Source organism: Olea europaea, unplaced genomic scaffold (assembly GCF_002742605.1).
Source record: "Olea europaea var. sylvestris unplaced genomic scaffold, O_europaea_v1 scaffold1709, whole genome shotgun sequence".
Classification (NCBI taxonomy): Eukaryota; Viridiplantae; Streptophyta; class Magnoliopsida; order Lamiales; family Oleaceae; genus Olea; species Olea europaea.
The window spans coordinates 25,721-37,759 of record NW_019234781.1 but is presented as its reverse complement, the minus strand read 5'-3'; the positions used below and the strand labels follow the sequence as shown (position 1 = coordinate 37,759).

At 29.5% G+C, this 12,039-nt stretch overlaps 2 long non-coding RNA genes across 2 annotated transcripts; both read left to right on the top strand.

Moving 5' to 3' along the window:
- The first annotated feature begins 1,970 nt into the window (after nucleotides 1–1,970).
- On the top strand, nucleotides 1,971–4,178 carry LOC111377696. Its single transcript, XR_002699763.1, has 2 exons — nucleotides 1,971–2,501; nucleotides 3,971–4,178. It is a non-coding gene; the product is annotated as an uncharacterized LOC111377696 (long non-coding RNA).
- A 21-nt stretch (nucleotides 4,179–4,199) lies between these two features.
- LOC111377697 lies at nucleotides 4,200–5,985 on the top strand. The gene is made up of 2 exons (XR_002699764.1): nucleotides 4,200–5,322; nucleotides 5,503–5,985. It is a non-coding gene; the product is annotated as an uncharacterized LOC111377697 (long non-coding RNA).
- Nucleotides 5,986–12,039: the final 6,054 nt, after the last annotated feature.

Below are 12,039 nucleotides of genomic sequence, written 5' to 3'. Positions count from 1 at the left end.
TATCAAGTATCTAGAGAACCTCTATTCTTTTCTATTACTTATAAATACTCAAATTTAGTGTTATACAAGAGTAATCAACAATTTGATACTCGCTCTCTCTCAAAGTACAAACTTGACTCAAAATTACCTTTTCTTTTGTAAGTGTACTCGTGCACTTAATACGCATTACTGTCCTTTTTTGTGTCCTTTTTTTGTGTACTCGTGCACTTAATATGCATTACCGTCCTTTTTCATGATTGACTCGAGTGTATGAGCATGTATGGTCGTGGTCTCCCACAATTTATTTATTTATTTATTTATTACTAGTCTTTTTTTGAGGCTCTAGTATTGCTCGTCTAACACGTGAATACCAAGTGCAAAGTATGCTAAGAGTGGAGCTAAGGAAATTTTTTTTAACATGATGGGTCCAATCAAATTTGGAGATCAATATACACTTTAGTATGTTTAGCCACTTATTATGGCAATTTAATAATATTTCAATATTTCCTTTAAAACACGTTTTTTTGTTACAAATAGTAAATTCAGTATGTAAAATGTAATTTTAAATAATATGTTGTACAGATTGTAAATACACCCTTAATGCAGGACATGTTTTGTAAAATTTCCTATATGCCAAAAAAAAAAAAAAAATAGTTATTATATGCAAAAATCTAAAATAAAAAGAAGAATAAGAAACGTCTAAACAAACTTATTTCCTCTTCTGGTTCTCCCGTCGTTTATATTTTACTTTTAAGATAGTAGTAATAGTAATCATTGAATTTTGCAAGACAATAATCTTTTAATATTGACGAGAAAATTAATTTATGTGAAATTATAGCAAAAAGTTAAATTATAATACATTGAGCACTGTCAAGATCTTTGATGAGAAATATTGAGATATAAGAGAAGAAAGATGACGTTCCAACTTTTGAAAATATTTTTCTCATTTAAAGTCAATAAACATGAAAGGTCATTGAACTTACAGATGAGCATTTATTATTGAGTTTTAAAGTTTCTTGGAAAACCAAAAATTAACTCAGATTTATTTGATATTTTCCCAAACAATTTCATCCAACTTGTCATACTATAAGATTCTTAGAATACAATAGCAAAAAAATAAAAAAAAATAAAAAAAATAAAAAAATTTTTGCTAATTGAATCGATCAATTTGATGTGGTTTGAAATAAATTACTAATTCCGCATGTATAGTGTAACATGTAATTCAATATATTATTGTATAAAGATAAATTAAATTTGTTTTCGTTGTGGTTCAGTTCAATTCGATCATATTAATTATCACGTTTCACGTAAAGAATTCTCAATGGTAAATTGGTAATCGATTCTCATCAAAACTAGATCAAATCAATTCGTGACACGTCAATTGGGATCCACGAATAATACAGATCAATAACAAAAAATAAATTAAAAATTGTGAATGTGTTAATGAATAGTAAGATCCCAAGTCATTGTAATTGTAATTTTCATATTTATCTATATCACTGTAAATCAAAAATAAAAATTGTTATCGATCATGAAAAAAATTAAATAATAACAATAAAAAGAAGAAGAAGAAGAGACTTACACATCATATTTTCTTGCTCTCTTGTCATGTGCTTGTTGGAAAAAATTATAAGTTATTGAAATTATAAATTGATAGAAATAAGTTATAAAAAAGTGGGCAATAGTTGTGAGGCTTACGGAATGTGGGACTAAAATTAAAGTTTGACTTTTGACATTTAAACTATAATGAGATTATAAGATGTATTCCCTTTTTTATTTAATCATAATTAGGATTTTCTTAAAATTTTATGCAAAACGTTCACTAAACTTTTGATAAAAATGACAGAGTAGTAACATCCCCCAACTTGGCCACTTGGGTCTATCGAGAGTTAAAAGAACAAAATGAAGTGAATGAAATTGGAAAAGATAAGCAAATAACATAAAATAATGTGAAATATAACCAAGAAAAGTTGAAACATTTTCTTGATGTACAATATAATACAAGAGTTCACATTACATAAAACAACCCCCTCTCATCTTCCTCCCCCAACCAAGACTCCTTCCATAATTTTTCCTTTAATTTTTATTAGATTGCAATTTAAAGATTCTCAGCTGAAAAACCCATATTTTCTCTTCTTTAATGTTCGTCGAAATTTCTGCTGTTTAAGAGGTTCTTGTTGAGATTCTGAGATATAGACTCATTCGGATTTTTATTTTTATTTTTTAAAATTAGTATTGTTATTTTTAAATTTTCTGTAGAATTTTCTCTGGGTTTATTGTAGAAATCCATTATAAAAACACGGTGGCATATATGCTATAAAGGGCTAAAAGATTAACTGAACCTATATATTTCTTGTACATTTTTGTTCCAAAAAGGCTTTTTCTCCAGAATTTGCAATTTTTTTTTTGTGCCTTTTCTCTGTCGAATTTATCTAAAATTTAGTATTTTGGAAATAAAGGAGGAAAAAAGAAACAGAAAGACATGGGAAAGCAAGGACCTTGCTACCACTGTGGTGTTACTAGTGAGTTTTGTATCTTCAACATATATTTTCTTCAATAATTCTCCGAATATTCAGGAAAATATAAATTCCTTTTAATATTTTTCAGTGTTCTGAAGACGGGTTCATAATTTATAATTAGTAATTTAATAAGTGAAATCAATTAATTTTTTGGAAATAAGAGATTAACCGGACAATGAACGATTCTCAGTCACACGTTCAGTTATAAATAATATTCTGTTTGTTTGCTTATTTGCTTGTTCATTTGGTTTCTTAACAGCTGCAAATGACTGTGAGTCTTTGAGTTGAAATTCCTTTAATCTGCTGATGAAACTGAATGTTTACTACCCTTTGACTCTCTTGAACCATATGTAAATGCAGAAATGAAGCTAATATACTCTGTGTTCTATTGCAATTAAAATGTAAAGATGATCGAGTCGAACAATGCTCAATGCTCCCATCTCTATTTATTGGTTTTGGAGTTTCTGATATGATCAGAGAATGCACTTCTTGAATCCCTTTTTTTTATTCTAGTAAAATTTCATTTTTGGTGATTATTTGTACTATTCTCCATGTCCGTCTTTGGCAACGAATTAAACCAATCTCATTCATATTAATAATCTACCTGTGTATCAGCAAGCTTTGAGTTTTTATTGACCTTGTGTCTCATGAAAGTTTCAAGTTCATTTTGACCCTGTTGCAAACCAATTTAACATGATCCCGAGATTATGGATGTAAACTTCACGTCGTGGATTTATTTTTCACCTGCTAATGATTTTGATGGCGCATTAACACTTATGTATCCTTAAAGATGCTATATTTTTCAACCATTTAAGTTTCCTTTACCGCGTTTATCAGCTAGAAATTTGTTTTTGTATTCTTGATCCTCAGTCTTCTGTGGATTCTTTTCCTGGTTAATCATGAAACAACCAAAAAAGGAATATGTTATGCTGGAACAAAGCTATATTATCTCTTTGGTCTGCCATAAATTGCTTTTACTGCTGCGTTGAATACATGCCTCTACTTCTCATCAACTTGTTATAGGACTGTCATTGCAGGCAAAGTTAAGAATAAGAAGCACTAGTTCTCCTGGAGCCAGTACTTAAAAGGGAGTGATATAAAATTTTGTCATAAGTTCAATTTGAGGAATTTCAGGGCCCTTGTTAGTTTCAAAGTGCATTGTCTATTGTTAATGAAAAGCATCAAATAGCTCAGACTTGACACAACAAAAGAGTTACATTGGTTTGATGTAAAGCGATCCTTCTCTTCTTTTATCCCATGAGCATTCCGAGAAGTAAATTACAATTAAATTCCATTCTGAACTAGAATGCTTTGTCTCAAGACTGAAAAAATTTATTAAACTTCATTTTGTGTTGTGATCTGGGAATAATGTTGAGTGCATTATTGTTTCTGTCCATTGAGATATTATCTGCTAATAACCATCTTTAATTTACTTCTCTTTTTGACTGATGGTACTATAATTTGTTCCTTAGGCACCCCTCTTTGGCGTAATGGTCCCCCCGAGAAACCAGTTTTATGCAATGCATGTGGTTCTCGGTGGAGAACAAAGGGAACATTGGCAAACTATTTTCCTCTACATGCTAGGTCAGAACCTAATGGCTTTGAGGACTATAAGGTTTTGAAGGTGAAGAACATATCTATGAATGACAAAGCGAACATTCTCAAACGAAAAAAAGAAAATCATACTTCTGAATATGGAGTCAAAGTTGTTTGCTTGAACAAATATATAGATATATAAGAATAGAATAGTTTTATGCTCAATTTTTTAACTGCCTACTGGTCGCGTTTTGTGTGGCTCTACTCAGTGGTTACCCAAATGGTGTCACCCTGTTGTTATGAGCTTACCATTCAATGACATCAAATCACTTTTTGGTAATAAGTTATTATATCTACACCGATGGACATTTATGAAGTCTTGTTACACATACAATAAGAATATTTGTCTACACCAGATCTCGTCTGTGGAATTTGGCTGCTATATGTTCTGATCTTCTTTTAAGGAACTCAATTCTCTATTTATCAACATCTGTTCTTATGGTGCCGTACTTTCTAATTACTTGCCAATGAAAACACTTTAGTGTTCCAACTCTCCTTTTAGTACCCCATATTATTGCTTGCCAATGAAAAGACTTCATCTTTCAGGTTCTCCTTTAGCACATCATAAAAACATTTAAGTGAGCGGAGACTTGAGCTTCATTAGCTGTGATTTTTTATTTGTCTGCACCAAATTCTTACCTAGTTACCTTAATTTCTTGCTCCTACAGACTTTAAGCAGGAGCTTGGAATTATAGATGAACTTCTTTCTTTGCCAAACTGAGTCTTCTATCAACTTCCATCCTTATGTTTCTAGTGTTAGGCTTGTTGTTGCCCCCTATCTTATACAACCAATTGCTCACCAAAATTAGCTGGACCAGGAATTTAGTGCTAGTCTGCTAGACTACAATATTGCTGTTTGTGTGTTCATATATTTGGCTCAAGTAATAACTTTATTGCTTTTGTTCAATTGTTGACAGACTGAAAGAAAAATATCCATTGCACGCTCATTTGCCAAAATGAGCAGTGTCTTTGTTGGGTTCTTCTTCATGAGCACAAGTGAACAAGCAACGTTCGATTTCTTGATGACTTTTAAGATCGAACATTTCTAATATTTACACAGATTGCAATTGTAACTTCATATAATCATTGCTTCGTTCTGTATTAAATTAGTTCTCCAACTTATCATCAAACTCCTATCTGTCTTTGATTTCATTACCACCGTAGCAGGAGACTCCTCTAGATTGGCTTAGGTTCTCTCACAAGATCAGTTGATTGTTCTGAAAAATGGGTAATGGATCTTCCTTAAGATGAATTTTGATTTATTACCGAGTGTACGTATGCTGCTATAAATCATTTTGTGGATGCACGGGGTTAAAATCCATACTGGCTCTATTAGTTCCTTTCTGCCATTCTCTCTTGTTATTGGCTATCTTGTAAGGTTATTGAAAATATGGTTGATCATATGTAGGAGGCTGCCATTGAGGAGTACTTTAAGCCGATTGACAAGGAAGCAGAGATGATAATGAAAGTACAGCTCGAAGGGGAGGAGAAAACGATGGAGGAGATGATGAAGGCCATGCAAAAACAGGCTTCTTTCGAGGCAGCTGAGGCAGAAAAAAATGGTCATCTGCAAAATGCAGATACCGACCAACGTAATCAGGAGAAAATGTCCACAAGCATGCATACTGAAGTAAGATAATTCTACACAAGCTTTTGTCAAGCTTTTAATGCTTTTTCTTCCCCAAAGATTACATGGGGTATGGCTAAGTGAGAACCACCAAGTGCTAGAATAACCAGATTTTGTGAACTTACAGCATCAGTGTTTGTTTGTTATGTTGTGTTTGAGCTCCATATCATAGTATAACCTGATTGATCTCTCTCTCTCACAAATGTGGGGTTTTTGTACTACTAACCAATAAATTCCCTATAGTAGATTTTTATTTTTTGTTGATGAGTAGATCTTGATTGGCTACTGCATTACACTAGGGCTGTTTGGCATGACTTCTCTGAGAAGTCAAAATGAACTTTTGAGATTCAAAAGCTGTTTTTGAACCTCGTTTGACTAATTTATGATAGTGTGTCTTTTAGTTAAAAGAGTATTTAAAGAAAGTTGGTTTAACATGGTTTCCTTTAAAAGTACTTTTGGAATATGAATTTCTTTTAAAAATTATTAAATTAGTCTCCAAAAAAATAATAAAGTATTTTTTTCTTTCCCAAAAGTGAGAGACATTCCATGGCTTTTGTATTGATCTTCACCTTAGCATTTATATAAATATTTACTTTTCTTGGTGACAAATCCATTTGAGTTGACTTAGTTTTTTATCCCAACTTTTTCGATCGCATTTAATACGGTCTACTCTAAACTTAAAGAGAATGAATTGTTTTATTGTCGTTGTTATGGTTGTTGCCACACCTGATAATAATCCAAATTATTTTAAGTTTGCATCTTGTAAAATTTTGATTAAAAAACAAATGAACATGGCATTGTCAAAAGTTGCTCAAAGGTGAATGTCCTGCATCAACTAAAGATAAAATATTATTGGGCAACCCTTTTTTGAATTTGAATATCGACTTAAATCTCAGTTCTTTATTAATTTGGTAAGCTTGTGAAAATAATCAAATACCTATAAATAAGATTACTTCATAGTTAAGTTTGAGAATAAACGGTTTTTTTGCTATTACTTATTTCATTCTTTTAGAAAAATTTATTTTTCAACAGTATTTTGACATCATTTCAACTACACATTCTTCAATAAAATAAAATTATACGCAAATTCAAAATTTTTCCTTATTTTTTAACCACATATTTCCCGTCAATGCACTATTCAAAAATTCATTCTTCCCAAAAAAGATCTTACCTAACATATTTGAAATCAAATGAGACATAATTGTTTGCAAAGCCACTTGAGCCACGACTATTGAGGTTGAACCGTTTTGACTTTATGTGTGCCAATCTAGTCAAAATTGATCGAGAATCATCCTCCTATTGTCAATTTATTTTAAAAGAAAAATGCAAAACTCAGATTCCTCTTTAGGTTTATCCAGTATCAAATCTCATTTATTGTTTCAACTTTCATTTTTTACCGTCGATGTATACCTAATCTTTCTACTGACTCGTTAAAATGGAGATGAATTTTTGTTCTCATGGTTTATCTTTAGATTTGACTGGACAAATTAAAGTCGTCGAATAAAATACAGGTAGTGGACCAACATATTCTCGATGGTGCATAGAATAGACGGATCGGATGTAATGGACAAAGTTATCAAGAGATCATTAGAAGTTGGTTCGCATGACTCTATGGATGTTGACTCACTAAATTGAAACCTTCTTCTACGCATCATTTTCCTATCTATCATCCTTATTCATTTATCTCATTTATCGTTTCGAATAAAATTGTTAAATATTTTGGAATTTAATTTTATTTTTGTGTCAATAAAATCGTAATGAGAAAATTGGGTCCCTCTTTTTTATTTTAGAGGGTGTTTGACACTCATTTTTATGGAAAAATGAATTTTAGAATAGCAGATTGAATCGGGATGTCAAACGAGCCGAGCGGCTCGTCGGCTCGTTAAAACTCGGCTTGTGTTGACGTTTTGAGAAAAATGAGAATCAAATGAGGCCTTAATATTAATTCAATATCCAGATTAGTGATTTGATTTGCTCTGAATTAAATATAAATTACCTAATTTCACAAAAGTTGAGCAGTCAAAATTGAAATTAACACTTTGTAAAAGTGGCCACGCTGTGTCAATGTCGATGTATGAATCAGATGTTAATTTTATTGACGGGTAAAAATGACTAAATTCAAAAGTATATTAAAGTTTACTAATTCGATTGAGAATTAAAGAGAATGACCCCATTGAAAGTTCAGTTATTCAAATAAAGGTCCCGATCAGACCACATTTTTTCAAAAAATGCATTTTTAAATAGTGATTTGACATTATTTTAATCACAAATTTTTAATAAAATAATATTATACATAAATTCAAAATTTTTCCTCATTTTTTAATTACACATTCTTCATCAATTTATAATTTTATAATGTAATTCTTTCAAAATAACGTGTCTCAATCACAAATTAAAATTATGTCCTTTATCAAGGATGGATAATGAGGCTATAAACAAACAAGCTGCAGGTCAAAGGTCAGCGCGTGACACGTCAGATGGACCCAACAATGTAGACGATTGGCTAAAGATGCGTGACCGCATTAATTATTAGGTGCACCACGCGTCATTCTAATGTAAAATAGGGAAATTTACAAAATACCTCCTGCATTTAAAGTGTGTATTAAAAAATAAAATATTTTCTAGAAAAGTGCATATTATATATTTTAAGTCCCTATTTGATCCCATTAATTTTCATTCCATTATATTTCATTTTTCTCTTTTTTATTTTTAATTACATAATCTTTTATAAAATAATATTACACGTAAATTAAAAAAATTTCCTTTTTTTTCAACCACTCATTTTTCAAAAAAATATTATTCTACCCATTTTCATTTCTACAGAATCGGGGCCAAACGAGGGCTAAATATATATTTTATTTATTGGTAATAAAAACATATTTTGCATTAAAAATAGAAATATTTACAAATTTGTCATTATAAATAACTATGCACAAACTGAAATACTTATTTTATTTTTCTTTAGATTTTAATTATTAGAAGCTTATGATATTTATTAATCTTCATTTTGTACAAACTACAACTGGAAAACTAAATATAAAATTTAATATAATAATATTGAGTTGTAAAAAAATAGTAAAAACTTCATTTAAAATTTCCCACCATTATTAACTCGACAAATGAAAATTATTAGTAGTCATCCTATAATAAATAAGTTATGTTCAATGAATAATATTTTTTTTAGAAAAACGAAGTAAAATAATATATACAGCTATTTATTATTTTGCATCTTAAAATAAATTTCTAATTTGTTTTATGTTCAAGTTATAAATTTATACCATTTTGTAATTTACAATTTTTCAAGAATTCATACATTATTATTTTTCATACTCATTTTCTTTTCTTTCTTTCTTATATATATATATATATATATATTATATATTTTTTTTTTTTTACGAGAAACATTAAGAATATAAGATATAAGATAAATATCAATATTATTTATAAAATTTTATAGATCTGTGTTACAAATCCAATTAAAAATGTCTGGTGAATAGCAAATTTAAAATACCTTAATTAATAGAAAAATCTATTGTTTGAGAAAAGATGGGGATGAGAGAGAAATGTTAATTTTTCTAGATGAAAGAGTGCTAGTAATAGAAATTACCAGATTGAAAAAAATTATAAAAGGGTATATAAAATGTTAAATAATGTAAAACATTGGGTGAACCCCTGCCTACATGCTAAGCAATGATATCAGCCTACCTTTCCAAGGCAACCAAAGAACACCCCATTAGCCAAGAGATGCTAGAAAAAGACGGGTGATCTAACCAACACAAGGAAGCACTAGGTAGTAGACGTCTATTATTTTATTATTTTGATGATATGAAGTTGCAATTTTTCGTCCTCACACTCACTATCTATCAGATAGAGACTTTGTTAAGATAATGTCACGTATCAAATATCTAGAGAACCTCTATTCTTTTCTATTACTTATAAATACTCAAATTTAGTGTTATACAAGAGTAATCAACAATTTGATACTCGCTCTCTCTCAAAGTACAAACTTGACTCAAAATTACCTTTTCTTTTGTAAGTGTACTCGTGCACTTAATACGCATTACTGTCTTTTTTTGTGTACTCGTGAACTTAATATGCATTATTGTCCTTTTTCATGATTGACTTGAGTGTATGAGCATGTATCATCGTGGTCTCCCACAATTTTTTATTTTATTTTAATTTTTTTTTTTTGAGAGTCTCTAATATTGTTCATCTAACACGTGAATACCAAGTGCAAATGTATGCTAAGAGAGGAGCGAAGGAAATATTTTTTGACATGATGGGTCCAATCAAATTTGGAGATCAATATACACTTTAGTATGTTTAGCCACTTATTATGGCAATTTAATAATATTTCAATTTTTCCTATAAAACACGTTTTTTTGTTACAAATAGTAAATTCAGTATGTAAAATGTAATTTTAAATAATATGTTGTACAGATTGTAAATACACCCTTAATGCAGGACATGTTTTGTAAAATTTCCTATATGCCAAAAAAAATAAAAATAGTTATTATATGCAAAAATCTAAAATAAAAAAGAAGAATAAGAAACGTCTAAACAAACTTCTTTCCTCTTCTGGTTCTCCCGTCGTTTATATTTTACTTTTAAGATAATAGTAATAGTAATCATTGAATTTTGCAAGACAATAATCTTTTAATATTGACGACAAAATTAATTTATGTGAAATTATAGCAAAAAGTTAAATTATAATACATTGAGCACTGTCAAGATCTTTGATGAGAAATATTGAGATATAAGAGAAGAAAGATGACGTTCCAACTTTTGAAAATATTTTTCTCATTTAAAGTCAATAAACATGAAAGGTCATTGAACTTACAGATGAGCATTTATTATTGAGTTTTAAAGTTTCTTGGAAAACCAAAAATTAACTCAGATTTATTTGATATTTTCCCAAACAATTTCATCCAACTTGTCATACTATAAGATTCTTAGAATACAATAGCAAAAAAATAAAAAAAAATTTGCTAATTGAATCGATCAATTTGATGTGGTTTGAAATAAATTACTAATTCCGCATGTATAGTGTAACATGTAATTCAATATATTATTGTATAAAGATAAATTAAATTTGTTTTCGTTGTGGTTCAGTTCAATTCGATCATATTAATTATCACGTTTCACGTAAAGAATTCTCAATGGTAAATTGGTAATCGATTCTCATCAAAACTAGATCAAATCAATTCGTGACACGTCAATTGGGATCCACGAATAATACAGATCAATAACAAAAAATAAATTAAAAATTGTGAATGTGTTAATGAATAGTAAGATCCCAAGTCATTGTAATTGTAATTTTCATATTTATCTATATCACTGTAAATCAAAAATAAAAATTGTTATCGATCATGAAAAAAATTACATAATAACAATAAGAAGAAGAAGAAGAAGAGACTTACACATCATATTTTCTTGCTCTCTTGCCATGTGCTTGTTGGAAAAAATTATAAGTTATTAAAATTATAAATTGATAGAAATAAGTTATAAAAAAGTGGGCAATAGTTGTGAGGCTTACGGAATGTGGGACTAAAATTAAAGTTTGACTTTTGACATTTAAAGTATAATGAGATTATAAGATGTATTCCCTTTTTTATTTAATCATAATTAGGATTTTCTTAAAATTTTATGCAAAACGTTCACTAAACTTTTGAAAAAAATGACAGAGTAGTAACATCCCCCAACTTAGCCACTTGGGTCTATCGAGAGTTAAAAGAACAAAATGAAGTGAATGAAATTGGAAAAGATAAGCAAATAACATAAAATAATGTGAAATATAACCAAGAAAAGTTGAAACATTTTCTTGATGTACAATATAATACAAGAGTTCACATTACATAAAACAACCCCCTCTCATCTTCCTCTCCCAACCAAGACTCCTTCCATAAATTTTCCTTTAATTTTTATTAGATTGCAATTTAAAGATTCTCAGCTGAAAAACCCATATTTTCTCTTCTTTAATGTTCGTCGAAATTTCTGCTGTTTAAGAGGTTCTTATTGAGATTCTGAGATATAGACTCATTCGGATTTTTATTTTTATTTTTTAAAATTAGTATTGTTATTTTTAAATTTTCTGTAGAATTTTCTCTGGGTTTATTGTAGAAAATCGATTATAAAAACACAGTGGCATATATGCTATAAAAGGGCTGAAAGATTAACTGAACCTATATATTTCTTGTACATTTTTGTTCCAAAAAGGCTTTTCTCCAGAATTTGCATTTTTTTTTTGTGCCTTTTCTCTGTCGAATTTATCTAAAATTTAGTATTTTGGAAATAAAGGAGGAAAAAAGAAACAGAAAG